Below are 26,582 nucleotides of genomic sequence, written 5' to 3'. Positions count from 1 at the left end.
TCAGTGCGGTACTCTCGCTTAGTTAATAAGTTAGATTTATATATATCGCTGCAGTGTGCATTAATTAAAACTAGTACACGTTACATTTGAATATTATGACCACGTAAAAAGGGAAAGGAATCTAGGCTTAGTATCTTCAGTTTCGTCCGTAGCAAATATCTGTTAGAAAGAAAAAAGTAAGTAAGCATTAGTTTTTTGTATTTATTCTAGACATAGCGCTGCACGATTGAATAAAAGAATATTAGTTGGAATTATTGTTTTTATAATCCACGTTCCTTATCTCACCTCAATGCGGAGCATGTGAAACTGAAAAATTAAAGAAAGTGAACGCAAGTCAACGCAGGTGTACGCAAGTCAACGCAAGTGCACGCAAGTCCTGGCCAAACGGAGACGCAAGTGGACACAAGCTTTCAAGTTGCGTCTACTTGCGTTGCCTTTTGGTCGGGGCTTAATAAATATCTTCCCAACCAAGCTTGCTTGGGACGACCCTAAGTCCTTTTTGTTCGGAACTTGCCGCCTGCGGTCCGTTCTGTCAAGACTTTGGCCAATATTTTTTTTAAAAAAAAGAAAAAAAGATGTGCCTTCTGCGGTAATTAACTTACATATGCTGTAATTGAAGGTAATCGTAATCACTCGCATAGAAAAATGCCTCTGGTTTGATTGTCGTTATAGGGTTATCCGAGAACATTCTTAAAAGTAAATAAACAAAAAAATGTTAAAAGTAACACAGACAACGCCTAATTTAGTTATCACAGTCGAAAAAATTAAAGGCCCTTTGATTTAACTCATGACACAGTAAAGAGCAGTTCAGACTTTTAGCTAGTCGATCATGACAGGCAGCCTTCTGTGACTGCTCATGGATGATTCATTTCGTTGTATTTATAAGTTTTTCTAACCATCACTCAAATCTTAACCCTTTTCCTTTAAATACCCTCGAGGGAGGAGGATTTGATGCTCTGTGAAGATATGACCAGTGGGGCATTTGTCCGTATAGTTCGGAAAAAAGAAATGTGCGGAGAAGGGTTGGGCTCTCTTAGATTTGACCGAAACATTGTTGTTATGATTACCTTAATATTTTTGGACTTCCTTAACACCAAAATTAAAAACAACCCTAGGAACCTTAAAATGCAATCCAGCATTTTTCTTTTCGAAATTTTTCCACGCTTTTCATTGGAGCCGCCAATCCAGGCTGTTCAGATTCGGAGCAAAACCCGAACTATGTTTTTCTGGCGGTAGTTATTAAATTTTACACTGAAATTGCAAAAAGCAAAAGTTTTGTATGGAAAGCCTTTCACTCCCGTTTATGTTAAATGGCGTCTTTTGCCCTTGGGAAAGAACACCTCCTTCTCCTCCTCCTCCTCCTCCTCCTCCACCTTCCTCCTCCTTATCATCATCATCATCATCATCATCATCATCATTTTCATTATTATTATTGTTATTATTTTTTAATTATTGTTATCATCATCATCCTCATCATCATCATCATTATTCATAGTTTGTAGAGCTAGCGAGCCAGTGACTTGACTCCAATTTGCATACGAGTTTTAAAAAAAAATTGTATTTTTATAACAGGACCCCACTTGATAACAGACAGTCAGTCAGTCAGTCAGTCAGTCAGTCAATCAGTCAATCAGTCAATCAATCAGTCAGTCGGTCGTTCAGTCAGTCAGTCAGTCCTGATTATACCCGATATCGTTCGTTGATTCTCTGTTTTCACTTCTTTCAGCGACAGTGAAGAAAAATGGTCCTGGGGACGAATTGATAAGAATCTAAACAGTAATAGTGGTACTCGTTTTCGCGTTCTTGTCTGTGTACTGCTGTGCATCATACTATGATGAAGCAATCGAGTTTACAATGAGTTAAAGACTCTTTGTCTACCAGTATGCATTGCGCGCTTCGACTTGAGGTTTCGCATAATATGAAACCTTCCTTTTAAAGTGTTTCTTCGAAGCCTGTTCCAATCTCCATTATTCTGAGTAATCAAGTGGGGTTTTCAAAATATTATTGCTGTTCATAGACAGTTTGAACACCGTACCTTCTAAAGGAGGGAATATGTTGTTTGAACCGCTTCGTTTGCAACAGATTTTTGGCATTAACAAACGCGAGTATGTTCATCAAATGCAAGATGTGTTTGTAACATTGGCGGGTTTTAAAGAAAGCCGTGAAAGCTAGGCATCAAAGGGCAGAGGATTTCAGTAATTTACTTTGAGGAGATCAGTCTAGTAGAAGTGTAGAAACAAAGAAGGTGCACTTGGATTCGAAATGCAAAAAAAAAAAATACAACGCTCCCGTTTACTGCAGTAAGTGACACCGAATCAATTTATCTCCCTTCGCATTTCCAGTAGTTTCCTTCAATGCCTTTACCAAGTTAACTCTGGTGAGATTACTCGAAATAGTACGATGACGGTTCTCTTTTGTAGAGTTTTATTTCTGATAATAGAAACCTTTTAAGGCCCCGTCCACACTGACCCGGGTACATTTGAAAACGCATCTTTTTTTACACGGATAGGACAACCGTCACACTGAAACGGCGTTTCAAAAACGCTCTCCAAAGTGGGTATCGTTTTCAAATTTACCCGGGTTATTGTGAACGAAAAACATTTTACCCGGCGTTTTCAAATTTCTCCGTTTTCAAATTTACCCGGGTCAGTGTGGACGAGGCCTAAGTCCAAAAAATCCAAGTGAAAACATTTGAGGATCTGTACCGGTAATCACCAAACCCCTTAGGGATTCCAAAGCGCAGTTTCGAATTGCCAACAAAATAATCTGTAGAATAAAATAATGTTCTTGTCCTACAACTTGTCCTTAACAGTTTTTATGCACAATTACTTAACAATTATTCCATGAGCCCGCGTTGGATACGAGGTGGTAAATAGCCAACGGGCGCGAAGCGCCGAGTTGGCTATAACGACTCGTATCCAACAAGGGCGAATGGAATAATTGTTTTATTAAATTCTTCTCAAGTTTAAATCGACTGGACATTTCATTTTGATGTAAAGGAAGTGATAGTATGAGGAGGCGCAAAAATTTCTGGCGCGGTGTTCACTTCTTGAGTTGAATGAAACATACGAGGAAAGCGAGCGAGAGAGTTTTCTTCCCAAGATTTTCCTCGAACAATCCCCTCTAAAGTCGTCTAAATATCCTGGAATTGTGACAACAGTTAAGATTTACGAGAATATCCGAAGCAAAAGCTTTCCTGGAAACTACAAGTCTTATGCAAGTCGAACGAAGCAAGTGTTTACATTGTACTTCTTTACGGCTCCACGGCTGTCATAAAGACTGCCATATTATTTGAAGCGAAATTGAGCTCAAAGTGGAACAGGTTTATTGAAGTATAAAAGGACAAAACCAAGATTGAAAGGTAACAAACTTTACTGAAGTGCTGAGCCTAGCTTTTACGACGTACAAGGAATGAAACTGTCAGTTTGCCGTTCTTTCGTAAATTATTTGCTGCTTTTCTACTTTACTCACTCGCTCTTGTTGTGCGTTTAAAAGTATTATTAATTAAACATTTCGCATCTATCCCTTTGTTTTGCGTAGTTAAATTTACTATGGCATTTCTGTGGTTTTTGTAGGCACCGCTAATTATTTCTTGCTCATAAAGCTCGCCAAATTTGCTGTTTAAAAAAAAACCATTTTTTTGATGGAACTGTCGCTTCCCGCAGAAAAATTTTACGCTGAGCGGTACTTGCCGCACTCATTTCCCATATAAGGTCAAACATAGGTATTCTAGCTGATAACCGGGATTCAGTGAACCAATCAGAAAGCTAGAAATGCAATATTCGAGGTTGAGAATTTAATAATACTATATACTTTGTAAATGCAAATAAAAAGCAACATATCTTGTGAAATATGTTTGTCCATGGATTGGCAATGACGCGTATGTCGGCAGGAGCTAATCGCTTCTTGCGACCTCAAGACGCGGGGTCGTCATTTCAAAATGCAGTCAGTTATCATTCAAATGACCTCAAAAGCAAACATTTATACCTGTTTCTACCGGTTAGTTTTACTTTAGATGGCCAAATGCCCCAAATCTTTTTTATTTCAAACGCATTTTTTAGCGACAGAGTCAAAACAAAAACAAACACTCGCAATGCATACCGGCAGAGTCAAAACAAAAACAAACACTCGCAATGCATACCGGTAGACAGAGAGTCTTTAAAGAGAAACTGAATTGCTACTGTTCAGTAATACTCACAATATGCCAGTCAATTTATTAAAAAAGGCTCGATATGGAATAGTCGTCAATCGGTTCGCGCTTAGGGATCTATAAAATAAGAAAAATAAAAGACCTGGTGTAATTTATACTCATTGACAAACATTAAACTTAACTTCTGTAATTTTACCTGAAAATTATATATATTAGGAAATATATCACAATATTCACAGTCATTCTTCTGATATACAAAATGGCTTTCAGAGAGCGAGCTCTAAAATAATAGTTTTGAAATGAGAACAAATAAACGGACGAGGGACGACAAACTTGAAAAAATTGCTAATTCGTGACATTGCTTAATAATAATTATAATAATAATAATAATAATAATAATAATAATAATAATAATATAATTATAAAAACAATATATAATTATAATAAAAACCTTCCCAAAATCCTTTGCAACTGAAAAATCGTCAATGCCAAATAACTTGGTCAGTTTGAAGTCAGCAGGAGTAGTACGTCGTATAGAAATAACTCTTACCATAAACTACTTCTTGTATAATTCGTAGGTTGATGACGTCATTAGTCACGTGACTTTGCTCAGAAGTTCGTTTTTGCTCACTGTGACGAAAATAGTTTATAACTAAAAAAGCAGTCATTGCAGTTTGAAGCACATTGGTGTGAGGTATTTCAGACTGCCCGGGTACCGAACAAAATATCAAAATTAAGGGAGCTATGCACAATTTTCAAAAAATGGGAGTCTGGGTACAAGTGCGTATCTGGCGTTGCATTAAATGCGAGGTAACAAGAAATTACATGTTGGTAGATACTTATATGTGAAGTAGTTTTTAATTAATCCCATTGTTATGACGTCATCGGTCACGTGACCAGAACGGATCACATTTTTAAATTCGCTTGAAAACTTTACTAGAACCTCTCTCTTAGGATCTTTTTGAGCAAAGTTGTAGTTTTTTAAATAGTGTTTTTAAAAATGGCCATTATTACTTTTTCGTGAAAAAGTACGACAGTAAAAAATACAATTGAAAAGTTTGTTGGCTTCCTACTCAACGACCATTTGCATTTGAAATAAAAGAAAATTTTGCCAAAGGCTTGAGTGTATGCTCTTTATTATAACGTTGTCAGTTTCTTTTCATTTTAACTGCTTTTGGCGAGGTTGGATGTAATTTCTTTCAGACAAAGGAGTGGCGCTTGGGGAGAGTTTAAGCTGTGCCTCCCCTGCTTGCGGATTCCCCGCGGTCCGTATTGCGGGCGCATTTTCAAAATGGCGTCGATCGATCTAGTGGAGTGATTTTGCAATTTCGAGTTCTATAGGATAGTTTTGTCAATGTTCTTTCTTCTTGACGCGATCACGAGTCCCGAAACAAAGGGTATTCGATATTCTTTATTTGTATTCCCGATACTGGAGAAGAATATGGAATGAGGAGAAACGGTGGAATCTTTTCGCAAACATTTCTAACAGAAACTTACAGTGACCTGAGGTCACTTGAGGTAAGCGTTTCTCATTGTACTATAATTTCATTTTGAAGACTGGCTTAAGCTTATGTCTTCGGCGTTTATGTGAAGATTTATAAAAGTGCTAAAGATAGAATCGTACTAAAACTTAGCTCACTGGAATTAAAGCCGAGCTCGATGTCACTCAGTTCGTCGAGGCATGTAATTGTTATTTATATTTGTCATCTGAATGTTAAGCTACTTCAATTTAATAAGAATCGCATCCTTTCATTATTTATACGTGAGGAAATGTTTGTCAAAATATTGACCATGTGGTCATTTCCGGCCGCAAAGAAATAAATGAGGCCATTTCTGAAGTTTAAATTTCTATTTTTCCATGATGTGTATTGTATTGCCAGACATAGATTTACGTTTCTTTTGCATTTTGTTGTATACAGGTAATTTGTGGGATTAATAGAATGTCTAATTTGTAAACAGGATTTACAGAATTCAGAACTGAGGACTTTCTGAATTACTGGTGAGTTAAACTATGGATTATAACAAGTTCAGGTAGTTATTGATCTTCTCAGCCAATCTCAGCAATTCCCATCCTCCTCTCTACACACATTCACTACCTGAGACATTTTTAAAAGATCTACTTTTTGGCCAGACATTTGCCTACTTTATAAAAAAGCTGTTTGACATTTTTTTAAGGCATGTATTTTCAGTTGTTGGATGGCCTTCAGTAGCATTTTAAACTACAGCTAGCAATGTAAAAAATTCAAATGAAGACTGACATTTTTTTCTGCAAACTTATGATTAATGAAAGGAAGGGTGCAAAGAAAATTGATTTCTTCCTGGCCTGACCCAGGTAGACTGTGCAAGGTGAAACCATTATATGCTTACCCAAAGTCCCATGTTTCAAAAAATAAAAATCCATAAATGTCATTTGGCTATCTAGCAAGTGGAAAAAATTATTGAATCCACTAGCCCAACATGAAAGCATGCAGTCAGGTTTTTTTTCACACACTGAAAAAGGTCATTTAATATACAGTCTGCATGCTGGAAAAATAGCAATTTCATCAAAATAAACAGTTTTTGTTTGTTTTGTTTCTATTTACAGGTGACTTGAAGAGTGCAATGACATTCCTCTTAGTCAAAATGAACTCAAAAATACACATTGTGTTAATGTAATAAAATTGTCATATGATTGATTCCCACATGTTGCCAGTTTAAACCTGAATATACTTTAGTGACATTTATAGCTATTTATGTAATATGAACATCCCAGAACCCAATAAGGCTACATGTGAATACTGACACTTTATTACATGTAAGTTTTGAAACCATTCTGGGTTCATGACAAAACTATTTTGTTTTGGCATGATTGTAGAATACCCCGGCACTTTTTTTGCATAACTGAAATGACTGCCACCGCAGTCCGCAGTCACCATACAAATATCAAAATTTCATGCTGAACTGATTTTAATGTCACCGCAGTCCACGGTCCACGGTCCGACACAAAAAGTTTGGTGTTTAGATTGCCTGCCACCGCTGTCCGTAGTCACGCATTTCTTGTCTGCCACCGTGGTCCGCAGTCCCATAGTGAACACATGGGACAGAATGTTTTGTGTTTAGACAGGCCTACTTATTCATTTCGGTTAGCCTAATATGCACTCTGGTTAGCCTGTTCACGGTTAGCTATCTATATTTGTAAGGGCAACACTATATATTATTAACATGTAGAATCTGGGTACACTACGGACTGCGATTATGTTGCTTGCGGTTAGCCTTTATATTGTGTTCAGGATATCTACTGTTCTTAAATCCACTACGGGACTGCGGACCGCGGTGGCAGGCGATTATAACATTTACTAGCATTTCTTAGAATCGACTACGGGACTACGGGCCCCGGTGGCAGGCGATTAGCAGACTTTGTATTATTTTCAAATGAAACACTACAGGACTGTGGACCGCGGTGGCAGGCGATTATAACAATTAAATCCAATTTTGATCAATGGACTGCATGACTGCGGACTGCGTTATGAGTGAAATATAACTTAACAACAAAATTTCACTGCGGACTGTGGAGCACGGGAGCAGACGAATAATGGCGGGGTATTCTACAATTGCTCCTTTGTTTCAATAAAAATAATGAAATTACAGAGAATTTACGAAATTATTATCGCAGACCATAAATTTACTCTAGCACAGGCTAAAGTGTCTTCAATAGTGTAAAGGTCGGGACAAACTATGCGACAAGTCGCAGTGACAGGTCGCGGCGACAAGTCGCTCCGTGTGTACTGCTTACAACTAAGTCGCTGCAACAAGGTGTTTGTTTGGTGCACAAACAGCGAATTTGGAAAAGTGGGAATGCAAACTAGTTTTCCATATTCAATATGGCGAAAATACATGACGCGCTCTCATTGGTTAATTCATATTTTGTCGCAGCGACTTGTCACAGCGATTTGTCGCAGACGTGTACACACGCTGCGACAACGCTGCTATCGCTCATTTTGTCGCTGCGACGTGTCGCACAAATTCAAACCAGTTTGAATTCGTGCGACACGTCGCAGCGACAAAATTCTGTTGCAGCGACATAGTTGTCGCATGTCACACGAGGCGACTGTCGCCGCGACGTGCTGCAGCGACGTGTCGCCTAGTGTGTCCCGACCTTAATGGCAGTTTAATTATAATGTGTGGTTCCAAAAATATCCATACCTACCCCAAGGATGGACCCTTCCGACTCCCTGGAACTTTCAGTTTAGCTTCATACTTTCTTTTAAAAATTTGGGCTATTGCGCCCTCCCTCCCCTTCGGAATTTCCATTGACCATCCTTGTGGTGAGTATGGAATTTTCTGGAACCGCACAATGTAGGCATTTACTTATAAAAGTAAGCTGCAGACTGATACACACTAATCTATTTTTTTAACCTTTTCACATTTTCCTGTTTTCTATGGAATATATAATTATATATTGTTTTTACCGGTTTCACTTGTAATAATAATAATAATAATAATAATAATAATAATAATAATAATAATAATAATAATGATAATAATAATTGATGTTGTTGTTGTTGATGATGACGATGATGATAATGATGATGATGATGATGATGATGATGATGACAATGACGATGACGACGACGTTGATAACAAACTTTCTGCTTTAGCATTAGATGGTTTTACAGTAAGTGGAACGAGGAAGGCTGGCATAGAATAAATTTAGCACATCTAATCAGTATATGCACCCTTATCTGGCAATACTTACAGCACAAAAAGAAAAGTATATTTCACAAAAGTCTCGTTTGAAATAGATTTTATCATGTTGTTGTGCAGTAATCTGGTAATAAGTGAATCAGGTGATTAGAAATATAATATATACGTAACGTAAGCGTTGTAATGCAGTTTTGTAATGTGTTTTAAAATAAATGTTGACATAAAAAGCTATAAAAGGAAAAGTCCTTTAAAACTTCGCTTTTAAAGTTTTCAAAAATGATAAACGGACCTTATTCATCGGCCGTTTGTCACAGAAAAAAAGTGTAATGGATACAAATGAATCCATGAAGAAAGTTTTGTTATTCGTCCTATAAACAAATTACTTAAGATACATACAGTATCTTTAGCCTTTTTCTGCATAATTCATTTGGTAAGTTTTGAATTCGGTTGTAAGAAAGATCTCTGTAGACAAAAAGTCTCAGGTTAGTATTTGGGCTCATGATTGCTTGCTTCCCGTGCAGTATTAACCTGTTTTTACAACACGTTTCAAACACGCTACCGAATAATTTTTATACACAGCCGAAATAAAAGCCATTATATGATTGACTAGACATTACAATAACATCGATATATCTCGATATTATATTCTCTCCCTTTCTTAGAGATATATAAGTAGTCTTTAAAAGACAAGCGCCTCAAGTTACTTCAGTCCTCCAATTCATTCTAACAAAGTCTTTCAGTCTGTTTAGACGCTCTTAATTGACGACATTGTCTTGAAAACGCACAGGCTTCCTGAGAACACTCACTATTGGGATTAATGAAAGAAAACCTCTAAAAGGTTGTTTGGAAAACAGCTTGGAAAAGTCAATAAAGTTATGTTACCAAAAAGCGCATAGGAACATTAGGATTCTTACCAAACTTTGCTACTATTTGAATTTGGATAATCTGGTTTCTTTTTATTATTCTTTAATATATCCTTTTCTAGCATATGGTTTAAATTTCAAAAGGTATAGGGGCCTAAAAAAACCACGACGGCGACTGCAACCAGTAGGTCGCCAAACAAAAGATTTAATGAGCAGTACAATACCTTAGCACGTGCGTTATCCGTATTTGTACATTTATTTGTCTTCTTCTGTTAAACAACGACGTGAAATGACCAAACTCAGTCTCTTATGTCATACAAGTTACATCGGTAAAACCGAACGCATACTCTACGGACGTATACTTAAACACGCTCGTAATAAAGATAGCGCTGTATTTAAGCATCTGAGTAGTTGCCAAATGTTCAACATCTTTTAGCGCTCTGCAATTTTTCATGCTTTCTGAACACAAAAAACCATTGTATCAACACCAGAGAATTTTACCTCAACAAAACGAGGGACAATACCACCATAATTGACACGGACAGTAACTGGAATCTACTTAAATTTAAAGAAGGTTATCACATTAAAAAGGAAGCCCCTAAATAACTATGGTCTGAACGCGATCCGTGAACTGTAACCCGGGGGGGGGGGGGTACTCCATATAACGGCCTATACGGGGAGGCTCCGCCCGAAAGGGGTACCATTTTCAGGCTTCAGGTATATAAAAGGGTAGCGATTTCACAAGTTCAGGTAAATGAAAGGGGATGAAAATCCGTCATTTAGGTTTTTTAAAAGGCCTGTAATTAAAATATTTCGAACAGACGCACTTTATGGCTGTATTATTTTAATTTATTAAGCGCTACATAAAAATGACAAGAAAAAGTCCTGTTCTAAGGCTATGTCACGTCTTTTAGGTATATGAAAGGGGTACCTTTCTTCAGTAAAAGGTATACGAAAGGGGTACAATTTCTGTCAAAATGCTATATAAAAGGGTAAGGGGTAAGATCTTGGGGCGGAGCCTCCCCGAATAAAACTTTTTTGAGTGCCCCCCCCCCCCCGGGAACTGTAACTTAACTGTAACTTGGCCTGATGATGGTTTTAAAATAAACCGAAGTATTGCCTTCGCTCAAGTTGATCTAATTTACTTTGGTGAATATCACCATAAAGTTTTTGTGATTCGGATTAACATTATTTATCCTTTACTATTTGAAATTGTCGCCCGACACTTAATTCTTTAGATGTCGCGAGTCTCTGATAGCAGCAACAATTGCTTCACTTGGGCTTCTGTCATCGCTGGTCATTTTATGGCCGAAAAACGTGCGCTTTTATTCACTGTCAACTCAACTTCACTAAGACTATCATACATCGCAAAAGGCACCGATCATGTTTCTCTATATTCTACAGCTCGATAAGCTCGTCGAGCTCCTTTTCAGCCTTTTTGCGCAACCCGAACGGTATTCTACGTGCATACTGGGCTAGAGGCTTCACTGACTCTTCAACATGGAGTTAAAGCTCGTGTCCTTTCAAAAGACCAACACCAGTGAATATTTCCTTTTATTAAATTCTCAACCTCGAATATTGCATTTCTAGCTTTCTGATTGGTTCACTGAATCCCGGTTATCAGCTAGTATACCTAGGTTTGACCTTATATGGGAAATGAGTGCGGCAAGTGCCGCTCAGCGTAAAATTTTTCTGCGGGAAGCGACAGTTCCATCAAAAAAATGGTTTTTTTTTTTTTTAAACAGCAAATTTGGCGAGCTTTATGAACAAGAAATAATTAGCGGTGCCTACAAAAACCACAGAAATGCCATAGTAAATTTAACTACGCAAAACAAAGGGATAGATGCGAAATGTTTAATTAATAATACTTTTAAACGCACAACAAGAGCGAGTGAGTAAAGTAGAAAAGCAGCAAATAATTTACGAAAGAACGGCAAACTGACAGTTTCATTCCTTGTACGTCATAAAAGCTAGGCTCAGCACTTCAGTAAAGTTTGTTACCTTTCAATCTTGGTTTTGTCCTTTTATACTTCAATAAACCTGTTCCACTTTGAGCTCAATTTCGCTTCAAATAATATAGCAGTCTTTATGACAGCCGTGGAGCCGTAAATTACAAGTACAATGTAAACACTTGCTCGTTCTACTTGCACAAGACGTTCAGTTTCCAGAAAAGCTTTTGCTTCGGATCATGCCGTAAATCTTAACTGTTGTCACAATTTCGAGGATATATAAACGACTTTAGAGGAAATTATTGGATGAAAACCTTGGGAAGAAAACTCTCTCGCTCGCTTTCCTCGTGTGTTTCATTCAACATAAGAAGTGAACACCACGCCACAAATTTTCCCGCCTCCTCATACTATCACTTCGTTTACATCAAACTGAAATGTCCAGTCGATTTAAACTTACAGAAGAATTTAATAAAACAATTATTCCATTCGCCCTTGTTGGATACGAGTCGTAATAGCCAACTCGGCGCTTCGCGCCTCGTTGGCTATTTACCACCTCATATCCAACGCGGGCTCATAGAATAATTCTTAAGTATGTATTTCGGATATCACTCTCTAGTTGTCCACTAGTAACATTAGGCAGTTTAAGCAATGACAACGGCGAAGCCGAGGACAACGCTTAGTGAAAAATTTATTTATCATTTTACTAGAGAATCTCGCGATCATACAGATTTATTCAGTGTATCTATTGGTTTACGAACTAGCTCCAGCGAAAATTTGTAAAGAAAGAGCGTTCAACCTAAATAGAAGTACGAATATTTTGCTGTCGTCGTTCACGTTCTTCGAAATACGCAGAATTTGGTCATTTCACGTTGTTGCTTTGCAGAGAACGGTCAAGAAATAAACCAAGATTCAAAACGCACGTCCAGAGTTATTATTCTGCTCACCAAACCTTTTGTTTGGTGACGTTCTCGTCGAAGTTTTCTTAAGCTTTTAATGTTTCATCAACATGCAAAAGACAGAGTATCTTAGCGGTTTATCGACTCCTTTGCGTTCAATTATTTCTCTTGACTATCAAGAAGTTAGCTCGGTCTGCAACGGGTTTGGTTTTCAGCCAGGATCACATCTGCTGATGCGGTGGAAGTTCTGATAGTTGGTAAAAGCTCCGTATATATCTGGTTATTTAAGGCTCCGTAAGCAAAATACTCTATGAATGATTTGCGAAAGTTGCATTTAACTTCTTTTAGTTTTACCAATTGCCAGGTTTGCTGGGCCATCACATTAAAAGTAGCTCCAAAATCGATAAGAACAGCGAAAATTCTACACCTCCGACGACCGGGATTACCAATCCTTTACTTTGTTTCTATCTGATTGGTTGAGCTACTCTGAAATTACGTCAAACATACAGTGTTTCCAAAGCTGCAAGAGGGGTGAACATATTTGTGGTGAGATTTTGAATCTTATTTGATGCTAATCCCCTGCAAAGAAACAAAAACAATCAAAAAACAAAATGTGACAAATTGAGACATTCATTTGTCAGAACTTGCCGGCCAGACCGGTATATTTGAGAAAAGAATTCTGTTGGTGGTCAGATTTGCCCTGTCAAATCAGTCAATACATTAGTATTATAAATACATCGATTCAGGAAAAAAACGGAAGTTGCAGGGAAGCGAGGCTAAGTGGCCCTTGCCAGGTAAAAAATGCAAAGTTTATTATAAGCGTGTTAGGCATTTTGAGTCGGAAAAAACATTTCCTTTACAAACTAGCCAAAAATCTTGATCCTTATAAGTTCAAAGGTATAAAAAAAGACATTTATGGTCTAGCAGGCGACAGGTGAAATTCTAACAGCTTGGCGGGTAGATTTTGCTGCCGACTTCTGAGCGCTAGCTCGAATGAATGTTCCCACGTCATCAAAGGATGAATTTCAGCCGCTCGCTGGAGGTATAGATAATAGTCAATTTTAGATTTTGTTGATCGATGAAATTGAAACCGCCTTATAATTCACAAGAACTTTTAAGAAACAGATTCTGCTTTGGGAGGCCCGTTGGTTTTTGATATGAACGAAAACTTTCCAGTATTGACAGAGAAACTTGTGTAAACATGTCTGGCAAACATTGTCAAGTTTCTAATTCTGTTACTGATAAAATACAGCATATATTTTTAGTAGAATTTGTGATGGGCATGAACTTTTTCAAGTTTAAATTAAATTGTACGTGTATTTGTGTAGCAAGAGAAAATTAATTCAGGTTTACGTCGATAAAATAAAGCCGCCTTTCCTATCCAAAAAATATTGATAAGGAAGCAGGGTTGTTTTGTTTTGACAGAGAAGATCGTCTCGCAATCTTAAAGTTTCTACATTTTGTTACTGTTAAAATATAAATGGCGGCATCTTGCTCTCAAATTTGTGTGACCAAAATGCGGGAAGACATTTTAATTAAAATTGATCTACAGTAAATGTACACATCGTTTTCGACGCAAATAGTGAGTTTATGTAGCCTGCCTGCCTTTCATCGCGCGCGCTTCCGCTACTACACACACCATACAATCTTCGCTTGCTGTTCAAATTCTATCCAATTCACAAATGGAGCAATTCATGTCTGGTCTGTGCAAAATGTTACTAAAAAAATGCTGGCTGAATGTTTCGATTCCTGAGGGATTTTCCAGACTGAAACATGTCACAACAAACCGCACGACATGCGAGTTTCTCTGTCGAACCAAACCGCTCTACTTCTTTGTAAATATTTTTATTTTGATATGAAATGCTGGTTTATTTTATTGATATTAAACTGAGATAAATTTCATTGCAACTCAAACACGTATACGGTTCAATTTACACCTGAAATAGTTCATGCCCAATGTTATATGAAGTACTTTGCAAGGGTCTCCCATGATCCTTGGCGGTCGTCATTAAACGCATGGCTTCGTTCTAGTGTGTGTGTTTTATGGTCAGTCGCCTCCACTCTTCGAGATTTCATAGCCTCAAAAATGGTGTCAGAAGTGAACAGAGCAAAGAAACACGCTCATTACCAGTAAAGGAGTGTGAGGAGAGAAATATTTCATCGCAAGTTGGTTCGTTGTTGCAGTATTCGCATCGAGCACGTGGAAACTCCGAAGCCGCCATATTGGATTTTGGTTTCGAAAGTGTCGGAACTGTGAGTACAAAGCTTTCCATTTATCATGTCAGTTTACACTATTCCGCCACCGCAACCTATGGTTGTAAAGGATGATGTCTCTACCAATTGGAAATTATTTCGGCAATCATGGCAATATTATGTCACCGCTACCGAATTAAACAAAAAGCCGAAGGAAGTACAGGCTGGTGCACTGTGTAGTGTGATGGGAATGGAGTGTGTCAAAGTGATGAATAGTCTTACTACCCTAACCGTTGAGGATAAGAAAGATCCGGAAAAGATTCTGACTGCTTTAGGCGACCATTTTATGCCACAGAAACATTTGTTGTTTGAAAGGGTTAAGTTTGGATTTGCCAATCAAGCTGAACATGAGACTATCGATCAGTATGTTGTGAGAATTCGTCAGCTGGCAGAACCATGTGAGTTTGACCGTTTATGTGAAAGCTTAATCCGCGATAGATTAGTAATTGGCACTCGAGATTCATGCACTCGGGACAGGCTGCTTAGGGAACGCCCAGTCCCTGGTTTAACAAGATGCATAGAAGCCCTTAGAGCAAGTGAACTGTCAAGAATTCACAAAGACCAGTTAAAAGATGCAGTACCTGGCTCTCAAAATATTGTCCATGTAGCAGACAAAAAACCAAAGCACAATCGTCGTGGTCATGGAAAGAAATCAAAACAAGGTCATCAAGACAAAATGAGCCCTAGGGTCCCGTACAAGTTTTGTGGCACCAATCACCCTTACGATAGATCCAAATGTCCAGCTTCTGGCAAGACTTGTCTTAAGTGTGGGACATTTTGCGGTGAAATGCCAGGAAAAGAAGCATGCCCCCAGTGCTTCAGCCAACAAAGTACATCAAGCAAGCGCAACACAAGAATATGCAGATGAAGGCAGCAGCACGTCAGAATGTGGATCAGAAACCGAGTCTGAAGATTCCATCTTTGTCACTGAACGAGTTGGAGTGGTTAATAGTAATGCTAGCCGTTCATATTTTATGGTACCACTTATGTTCCATACCGAGTATGCACCTACTATCACAACTCAGTTGGACACTGGGGCAACGTGCAGTGAGTGCAATGTCCTACAACGATCTCCTAAACATATTGCAGAACGGGAATGTCAAGTTGGGGCCCCCTGGTGGAAAGATAAGATTGTACGATGGGCGTGTGGTTGAGCCATTAGGATCCTACACCTTTACAGTGAGCTTAAACAGTGGCCCGAAATGCAAGATACCCTTTGACATCTTGGAAAGTGCACCTTGGCCAATCATTGATGGCAACACTTGCATTAAACAAGGCTGGATATCCCTAGGCTCAGGCCAGTATATACACTCATCGAACAGCAAAGAGTATGAACCTCTCTCATTTGACAAACTCATGAGAGATTATGATGATGTTTTCACTGGTTTGGGCTGTTTACCATGTGAATATCACATAGAAGTAGATCCAGACATCAAACCTGTCCAGCATGCTCCTCGACGTGTTCCAGTGCCTCTCAAAGCAAGGCTAAAGGAGAAGATTGCTGAAATGGAAAAACAGGGTATCATTGTGAGAGAAACTGAGCCAACAGATTGGATAAGCAGCCTAGTAGCCGTGCAGAAACCTGAAAAGCTACGGGTGTGCATTGATCCAAGAGATCTCAATAGAGCTATAAAAAGGCCAAAGTACCCGATGCCCACAGTCGAGGAAGTGTTACCAAAGCTAGCCAAAGCTAAAGTATTCACGGTCTTGGTTGCAAAAGATGGGTTTCATCAAGTGAAGCTTGACAAAGAGAGCTCCCTACTTACGACATTCTGGACCCCATTTGGTCGGTACCGATACTTGAGAATGCCGCAAGGTATCAGCAGTGCACCTGAAGAATACCAGCGTCGTCAGAATGAGGCTCTTTCAGGATTAGATGGTGTAGAGGTAATTGCAGATGACATCCTGTGTTATGGCAGCGGAGAAACCATCGAAGATGCTCTAGCAGATCATGACAGCAACTTACTAAACCTGCTGGATCGTGCACGTGAGGTAAACTTGAAGTTGAACAAGAAGAAGCTGCGGTTAAGGTTGGATCAAGTCCCTTACATGGGACATCTGTTCACTTCAGAAGGACTCAGACCAGACCCCCCAAAAGTGGAAGCAATTGTAAACATGCCACGACCAGACGACAAAAGAGCTGTTCAGCGCCTTCTAGGATGTGTCACCTACCTCTCAAGATTCATGCCAACCCTCTCTGAAGTGTCGGAACCTCTGCGCAAGCTAACAGAGAAGAACAACTTGTTCATGTGGGAAAGTCAGCAAGAAGAAGCATTTCAAACCATCAAGAATATGATCAGCTCCACGCCAGTCCTCAAGTACTATGACGTAGTTAGTGAGACCACTATCCAGTGTGATGCATCCGAGTCCGGCTTAGGGGCCACTCTTCTCCAGGGCGGACAACCAGTGGCCTTTGCTTCAAGGTCACTGTCAGCAGTGGAGCGTCGTTACGCTCAAATCGAAAAAGAATGCTTGGCTATAGTCTTCGCGTGCACTCGTTTCAATCAGTACCTGCAGGGTCGAGACCTTACAACAGTGGAGACAGACCACAAGCCACTGGTACCTATATTTCAGAAGTCTTTACATTCCGCACCTAAACGGTTGCAGCGGATGCTCCTTCGCTTACAGAAGTTCAATCTTCATGTGAAGTACCTTCCGGGATCGCAGATGTATATCGCAGATATGTTAAGCAGAGCATATCTTCGAGTGGATCACAGCAAAGATGAAAACGTCCCAGAGTATCAAATCTTCCAGTTGAGACAAGAGCAGCAGTTGTTTCAAGAGATCGCTGACATTAACCAGGTTGATTACATGCGCCTATCAGAGGGTACTCATCAGCAGATCAAACAGTGCACAGTTGCAGATGCTGCATTGCAAAGTCTCATGAATACAATAATGACAGGTTGGCCACAGACCAAAGAGGAAGTTCCCGTCTGCAACCATGAATACTGGAACTACAAAGAAGAGTTAACAGTCCAAGATGGAGTCTTGTTCAAAGGAATGAAAGTGATTGTTCCCACCTCTATGAGACCTCAAATGATTGCAAGAGTTCATTCCAGCCACCTTGGTCCTGATGCTTGTGTACGCCGAGCTCGCGATGTGTTATTCTGGCCTGGCATGGTGGGACAAATCAAGGATCAAGTCCAACGCTGTGAAGTGTGCAATGACTTCTTAGCCAGACAACAAAAGGAGCCACTGATGACGCACAAGATTCCTGAAACTCCTTGGTCAAAGGTGGGACAAGATCTCTTCACTGTAGGTGGTGAGAACTATTTAGTAACTGTGGACTTCTACAGTGATTATTTTGAGCTAGATCTGTTAGCTGATACTAATGCAGAATCAGTGATCAAAGCAACCAAGTGCCACTTTGCACGTCATGGTATTGCTGACGTGGTGACCGACAATGGGCCACAGTATTCCAGTACGCTCTTTACTAAGTTTGCTCATGAATGGGAATTTCAGCATATTACCAGCTCACCTTTACATAGTCAAAGCAATGGGAAATCTGAGTCAGCAGTAAAAATTGCGAAGAATCTTGTAAAGAAGGCAAAGCGAGATAACAAAGATCTGCAAATGTCGTTGCTCGAGTGGCGTAACACACCTGACAGCAATGGATTGAGCCCAGTCCAAAAGCTGATGTCTCGACGGACTAGAACCACCATCCCAACAACTGAAGCGTTGCTCAAGCCCGAGGACTGATGGAGTTTATGACAACATCAAAAGGAAGAGGCATCAGGCCAAAGCAGCATTTGACAAGCATGCAACACCTCTGCCAGAGCTCCAAGTAGGAGAACCAGTACGGCTTCAGCCGACAAACCCGAAGGCTCCATGGGAGAAGGGATCATGTGTTGCAAAAGTCGGGCCACGCTCCTTCCTTATTGAAACAGAGAGCGGAGGCCTGCTCAGACGGAATCGTAAGTTCATCCGTCAAGATCCTAGTCAAGCACCAGTCATATCTGAGAACACCCAAAGCAGTGCAAAGAACCAGACCTCTGCCGTTATGGAGTCACCACCTACCTGGGAAGATTCTTATGTAAAACAGTCACAGGCAATGACGCAGTGTTTTGAAAGCCCTCAGCCAAGGGTCACTACAGCAGAACATGCGGAGACTCTACAACCACAGCAGACCGTTACTAGGGGCGGGAGAACCAGTGTTCGCCCATCGAGACTCAAGGACTTTGTGACGTAGAGACAGTGAACTTTGGTGATGAACTCACGTTGAACTAGAACATTGTTGAGTTTTAATCAAAAAAAAATAAATAAAAAAAAAACAATCCTTCAGACATTTGTTCTTACGCTTTGAAGACTGTGGACAGTTTCTTCTGATTATATGATTAACATTTTTTGAGCTTGTTTGTATATTTTTCAGTTTTCTTATCGTTGTATAAAAAGGGAGATGTTATATGAAGTACTTTGCAAGGGTCTCCCATGATCCTTGGCGGTCGTCATTAAACGCATGGCTTCGTTCTAGTGTGTGTGTTTTATGGTCAGTCGCCTCCACTCTTCGAGATTTCATAGCCTCAAACACCCAATAAAACAAATTACTTAAAAATCTGCCTTGCGTGTTTAAAAGTAAGAGAACTAGAATCTAGAGAGACATCGTCTACGCGAGTTTCTCTTGAATTCTCTGTTTATACCTGAATTTTTTCATTCGGACTGAAAACCGAACAGTCTCTCAAAACAAAATATGTTTTTTAAAGTTGTTGTGCATCATAAGGTGGTTCCGTGGTTCTGTTTATTGATCAACAAATTCCAAAATTGAGCAAACAACGGCTAAATTTGAGGTTATAATTTTCAGCTGGCGAGGGCTATTTAGCCTCGCTTCCATGCAACTTCCGTTTTTTTTCCTGAATCGGTGTATTGTTATGGTGGATTTGTGGGAAAAGTGCAAAGGCCCATTTCACATTCAAAACCACCGAACCGACCGGCCAGTTCCAACAAATGGAAAGCGCCTAAATATATATGGGTTATTGACCAAGCGTGAGGTCAAGATGGCAGGATATTGGCCAAGTTCTTTTTTGCGTGTTTATGGACCGAGACTAAGTCTAGGTCCATAAACACGCAAAAAAAGAGCGAGGCCAATATCCTGCCTTCTTGACCGAACAAGCTTGGTCAATAAAGGATTTATGATATGACTTTTTTCGAGTACTGAAAAGGAAGCCAGTTGCATGCAAATTCAAGGCGCACACTAAAATCATTTCATTGGTTTAAAAGTTTAATGAGTGACTGTCAAATTCTTAAATGAATGGAGACGAAGTAAAACAACGCGACAACAGCGAAATTCACCTCTTTTTAACCCTCAAAAGGATATTGAAATGGCTAAAATTGCAAATCAACGTTGAGTTTGAAGCCTTACACAAGAATGTCCATTCCATCTGGCCGCCAGCTTTTGTTTATTGGACGTTTTGCACAGCATTTGCTCGTTTCTGGCGCTTTAGTCGTGCAAACCTGCCGTCACGGTGACACGAGCTGAATATTGAAATTGTGATTGTTGAAAGCGTTTTGGACTTATAAATTCACGGGAAGGGCTTGAACTTTCCTACATCATTTATTTAAATGTTCGACCCGAATATATTCGACGTGAGCGTTAGAGGCTTCGGTGAAAAGATGTTTTAAAAGCTTACAATGCCTGGTTCGCCGTGCCGACCGCTTTCTCCATCAAGATTTACACAAACGACAAGTTTGCCGAATTCTTTATTCTTCAGGTGTGTCACTGACTTCTCTCCCTTTTCCGCCGAACAAAACCGATATCATGTCTTCAAGTCGCTTTGCGTTTTAATTTTTGTATTTAAGCTTATAGCTGGTTGTTGTGGCAAATAAAATTCACGAAACTCGTTAACATTTGTTGTTAAATTAGTTTGTTCTCGTTCGTTTCAAGACCTATTTCTTTGTAATCGGCCTCTCTTTCGCTAGAAACAGGCAGAAAATATTTGTGTTGTTTCGGAAAATGGTTTCATAGCTCAAGTTTACGAAGAAAAAGCTTTTTGTAGTAGCGTCGACGGAACTGAAAAGCTTTTTCGCTTGCGGGAACACAGCGGGCGATCCCGAGCGGTCAAGATGGCTCCATCTTGACCACTCGGGTAGCCAATCAGAGCACGGGATTCGTTTCATCTTGACCGCTCACGGAGCTAGTCATATAATAAATGTATATACAGATCGGGAAGGCGTAATCTATCCGTTCAGACATTAAACGTTTAATATGTAACTCATTTTAATAAGTATATACACACTCAATGATCTTGGTGTTCCAAGCAATCTGATTGGCTCGCTATCTCGGGCGAATAATAGTTTTAGTATAATTTTCAGATGTGAATATCAAGAACTGCAAAATAACAAACACTACGAAAAAGATAGATATCTGGTACCTTTGTTAAATCGTTGATGGCTTCTATGCAGTTGTGTGAATTCTCTCGAAATAACTGGCTCCAGTGAGAAAAAAAAATTATCAGGCGATCGGACTTAGTTTCTCATGGCCGCGTGCGATCTCCAAAACCACTATGTCTACGGTCAATTCTAATACCTTGAAAACCAACTTTTGAAACTATTTTCGGTCCAAAATCCTTGGAAGTTAATTTTAAAATTTCCAATGTTTTAAATATCTAGGACTTGGAGTGATTTCTTTCAAATGAGGGATAATTTCATTCAGCAAATGCCGTCATGTTCACTTGCCTGGATGGCAAAGAAGGCATGGCTAAGTAGCCAAGCCTTGGAATGCTTTATATTATAGCACCATAAACCGTGCTTCTCGACAAATCAGAATGCCCCAATTCTTATAATCACCTCTGAAATTATACTAATGGGCATTATTCACTACCTACGGAGTGAATAATGCGTGATCCAAACACAAACAAAATGGCTGGCGTTAACTCGATGCGTTTCGCCGGCGTTTCTGAACCGCAAACACTAAGAATGCAAGAAGATGCTGAGCCATAAAATGAAAAAAAGGCTTCGGCCTTTTGGCCTGATGGTTTTCAAAGTAAGAGAAGATTACATATTTCGAAATTTGCACAATGTCCACACAACTCGAGCAACGACAAACATGTTGCTTACCGTCAAGTCGCTCTTCGCCCGGCAACGCAGAAATGAATACCGCGGGTTTATCGGCAGCAACATCAAGTGTTATTCAACCAAGAACCTCTACAAATATTCCAGAGAACGTCTTCTTGCAAGAAAACATCCACTTTTTGACCACAGTTCTGCAGACATTGTGTTATCCAAATTTTCGGTTGGAACCTTCGCCAACTGCTCTTTCAATTTTCATTTCAAGTGAGCTTCAAATTTTTTATTCGACGGTCAAAATGTTTTGTAAGCATGTTTTTGATTCACATTGCTGGCTTGCATGGTGTTAAAGGACCAGTTTCCTAGACTGTGACGAGGATTTTATCGAAGATTAACTAGATTTGCTATTTTTTGAAGACTCTGTACAGTGTCTGTAAACTCTTTCGCGGATGTCGGTTAGTGCCGCTTGTACGTTTTCCACGCATGGATTGAGAGGTCAATTAGGTCACTTTGTGTGTATATACTTTAACAAATATTCTTTGAAAACTCGGTGAATAACGGCAGAATATTTACCTCTTTGCTTCGCGTCTCAGTAAATATTGTACCGCTATTCACCACAATTTCAAAGAAAAATTGTTAAATGTTTAATAAGTCACGTTAATTTCGTTGACTTTCAATTAAATGTTCTCAGGGCGGGCAATAATCTGGTTTGACATATCTTTCGTGGTTCTACGGGCCAACAACGAACAAATCGCAATGTATGAAAATGTCTGCATGTGTTAAATAAATATAAGTTTGTGGCCCTTGCATGTTAATGTAAAGCAAAAACGTATTATTAAACACAGAGTTTCCTTTTCAAGTCGATAATTGACAATTATTGGAGGAGGCTGAGTATGATACGAAGATCTCGGAGGTTGTAATCCGCCGATGCCGAAGGGTGAGGCGGATAACACCATCCAAGATCTGCATAATTAACAATTATTCTTTGAAATCGAGGTGAATAGCGGCAGAATATTCACCGAGACGCGGAGCGGCTCGGTGAATATTCTGCCGCTATTCACCGAGATTTCAAAGAATAATTGTTTTAGTATATACACACGAAGTGATCTCAACAGCAAGCGATCTCAAAGTTTTCAGAAGGAAACCATTTAAAGTCGATTTAATTGACCTCTCAATTCATGCGTGGAAAACGTACATACAAGCGGCACTAACCGACATGCGCGAAACAGTTTACAGAATCTTCAAACATGGCAAATCTAGTTAATCTTCGATAAAATCCTCGTCACAATCTAGTAAAATGGTCCTTTAACACCACTCAAACCTGCAATCTGAATCAAAAACCTGCTTGCAAAGCATTTTGACCGTTGAATCAAAGCTTTTGAAGTTCACTTGAATTGAAAATTGAAAGAGCAGTTGGCGAAGGATCCACCTGAAAGTTTGGATTATACTGAATGTGTGCAGAACTGTGGTGAAAACTGGATGTTTTCTTGCACAAAGACGTTTTCCTGAATATTCGTGGAGGATCTTGGTTGAATAACACTTGATGTTGCTGCCGATAAATCTGCGGTATTCATTTCTGCCGATGCCGGGCGAAGAGCGACTTGACGGTAAGCAATTGTTTATCGTTTTAGTACTCGAGTTGTGTGGACATTGTGCTGCAAATTGCGAAATATGTAGTCTTCTCTTACTTTGAAAACCATCAGGCCAAATTTCTTAGCCTTCTTTTTGTCTTTTCTGGTTCAGCATCTTCTTGTATTCTTAGTATTTGCGATTCAGAAACGCCGGCGAAACGCGAGTTTTCGCCGGCCATTTTGTTTCAGTTTGGATCAAGCATTATTCACTCCGTAGGGAGTGAATAATGCTCATTAGCCCGAGATAGCGAACCAATCAGATTGCTTGAAACACCAAGATCACTGAGTGTGTATATACTAATTCTTCATATCATAAGAAAGCGGAATTCAATAATTTTTTTTTATTACTCATTGAAAATATTTCCAGAGCTCTAAATGTAAATAATGAACTTAGTAAGGTTTTAAAAATAGGCAGAATACACAATACGCAACAACTTTGACTTTTAAATTTAATTTAAGCTTTATAAACGCGGTTACTTCATTAAATTCCTTGTCCTTTATAATGTCGATATTTAGCACTTGTTTGAAGTATCTATTCAAGCCAAATCTGACGGCACAAAGCGAGGTTTTCGAGTACCGGTTCCCATCCTTCTTTTTCACTTCGGAGTAGAATTTTCCTAAAAATGCGCCAAGTCTTCTGCTGTGGCTGGATCAGGGCTTTCAAATCGATTAACTTCCCTTAGTTGCTTTTTTCGTGTTTTGACTATCCTTGTCTTCTAGTAACTTGGAAAAATTTTCCTCTTCAAAATTCTCAAACCTGACTGCCATTTTGCGCGTTCTGGCTGTTCGACAGCAAAGCTGTTGCTGCGTGACGTCAATCGTCCAATACTTTTTCTATTATTGAACTATTGACGTCAATCGTCCAATAATAGAACCTTCTTCCAAATTTGGTCAGTGCTAGCCGGTTAGCTGGAATTAGCCTGGGATTGATAGCCAATCACAAAAGGAAAAAATATTTTGAATGAATAATAATAGAGGTAAAACATTGATTTGCAAGAAATAAAGTTGTTATATACTTACAGACTTCTTAATTTTTTCATACAGCAAAACAACCCATTTGGTAAGTATTCTATTTCGTTATCAGAAAGATCTCTGCCGATAAAAAGGGAGTTAAGTATTTAATCACACTTATGGCATGCAAGCGCGTCATGAAGGTTTGAACCTTATAATTTTAATAATAATAATTATGAAAACAATAAATAATTATAATAAGAACCTTCCCATAATCCTTTGCAACTAAAAAAGGTGGATCAACCGATCAATACAACCAAATGGGACTGGAATCTAGCTACAGGACTAAATGTAACGCAAACAGAGATGAAATAAACAAGAAATCGCTGCAACAACACGAAGAAAAATGCTCCTGGAAGGTAAGAAAGGACTTATGCAAAGTATAAACGAAAGAGACAAATTATATATTTGATGAATTCTCTTCAATTCAGCTGAAAGACATGATAACATCTCTTCACAAAACGTGTCGTCGAAAAACCGCATCGATCTGTTCCCAGTCTCTTCCCTGCCTTCCCATGTACAGTTGTAATCCGCGCTACTTTAGTTTCTTTTTTAGTGAAAGACTCTGGAAGCTGGTAGAAAGGCGAGGATATTGGAATTATGGAGACTTTAACGATTTTACACGCCCCTTTAAATGGAAGGAAAAGATCGCCAACATTATGCGACTAGCTACTACCCAAACAGGATAAATATATTTTAGTTCATTCTATTGCTTTACATAAATTTTACCTACAAAAAACTGCATTCGAACCCGGGCATTCAAATATATTCACAATTAAAGAATCACAAATGGATCAGTATATATAGATATAGACAAAAAATCAGCGAGAAGATCTGGCATCAAAGAAATCTAAAATTCAGCAAACATCTAAACGAAATGTTTAAAATTTCAAGAGAAATCTTACTTTAAAATTTATTTCAATTTGAAAAGTTTGAAATTTGAAAGCTTGCTCTTTCTACCTTATTTCGACACTCTCTGGCTTTACCTATTCTATAATTTAAAGATTTGACGCATGTACGTTCAAATTTAAGTATTACAGTTCCTTTACTTACAGGTTTTCAAGTTGTTGCGTAAATCGGAACAGCTTAGGAGGCAGGTGTTGAATATTGTTCGAAGATAGTTGCCTGGAAAGAGGATAGCAAAGCATCACAACAAGAGCACAAAAGGGACGTTGTTAAAGGTCAAATGAACAGAAATTTCAAAGTGCCATTTTAACCAACCAAACGCTAAAACTACCCATTATTGAGTAAAATTAAGAAAAAAATGTTTTCCGAGCCTTAAAGAGTGAATAACAGCAAAAAATACGAAGATTTCCGAAGGCTTCACGAAAACGTTTTTGAATGACTGCGCACTGAAATGGAAGGAATGGGAAGAGTTTTTGACGTCATAATGGGTGTTTTTGAAGACGACCGCAGACCAATTCCGCAGACCGCACCGACGGCAACGTCAAAGACAACGTCTGGTGGAAAATGAATTTATATTTTGCTTGAGAATCTCGCAACTTTCCGGTCGTATTCTGCTTATTGATCGCTTTAAGAACTAGCTCTTGCTGAATATTCAAAAAGAGCGTTCGACTCCAAATAGAAAAACCAAAAATTAGCCGTCGTGGCTGACGTTGTCTAAATTAAAATACGCAGAATTTTGTCATTTCACGTTGTTGTACGGCGGAGAACTGCTTTGAAGTGTACCAAGATTCAAAACGCACGTGCATAGTTAAGGCACGTACAGATAATTCTGCTCATTAACGTTAAATGCTAATGAGAAAGAACAATGGAGATTCCTGATTTGTTTTCATATCAGCGTGCATTCTGTCTATGTCTCACATGATATGCAAAACTACAGCAAACGAAACTTTAAGCTATTTTTGAACTTTAGCTATTTTATTTAAAAATATGCGCGTCTCTGAACAACAACTAACAAACAATCAATTGAAAAACGGCCGAAGAGAACGAAATCGAAATTTCTGTTCATTTGACCTTTAAGGAGAAAAACTCTCTCATTATCACACTCAGGTTGACTTCCCGTGAAACTTAAGTCCCGAACGAGATAGGTATTCCCCTTTGGATCAGATGTTTGGCAAAAGTCAGCATTGCCAGGCGACAATTTAGAGGTTCTTAATTAGGTTTAATAATAGCCAAGAAATCGC

The 26,582-nt window shown here is 39.0% G+C and overlaps 2 protein-coding genes and 1 long non-coding RNA gene across 3 annotated transcripts in view; 1 reads left to right on the top strand and 2 right to left on the bottom strand.

The window, feature by feature from the left end:
- The window catches only part of LOC144653189 (uncharacterized), a 467,538-nt gene that overhangs the window by 25,612 nt on the left and 415,344 nt on the right, over positions 1 to 26,582 (top strand). The window lies entirely within an intron of this gene.
- LOC144653167 (uncharacterized) overlaps positions 1 to 26,582 on the bottom strand; it is a 300,092-nt gene that overhangs the window by 7,270 nt on the left and 266,240 nt on the right. The gene's annotated exons all lie outside the window — the stretch shown is intronic.
- LOC144653199 (uncharacterized) lies at positions 393 to 26,165 on the bottom strand. The gene is made up of 3 exons (XR_013570697.1): positions 25,489 to 26,165; positions 4,199 to 4,267; positions 393 to 689 (listed from the first exon to the last, which is right to left on the bottom strand). It is a non-coding gene; the product is annotated as an uncharacterized LOC144653199 (long non-coding RNA).

This window comes from Oculina patagonica, chromosome 5 (genome assembly GCF_052425735.1).
Source record: "Oculina patagonica isolate OP01 chromosome 5, crgOcupat, whole genome shotgun sequence".
Taxonomy (NCBI): Eukaryota; Metazoa; Cnidaria; class Anthozoa; order Scleractinia; family Oculinidae; genus Oculina; species Oculina patagonica.
The sequence above is the reverse complement of the archived record's forward strand: the minus strand, read 5'-3'. Positions and strand labels throughout refer to the sequence as shown.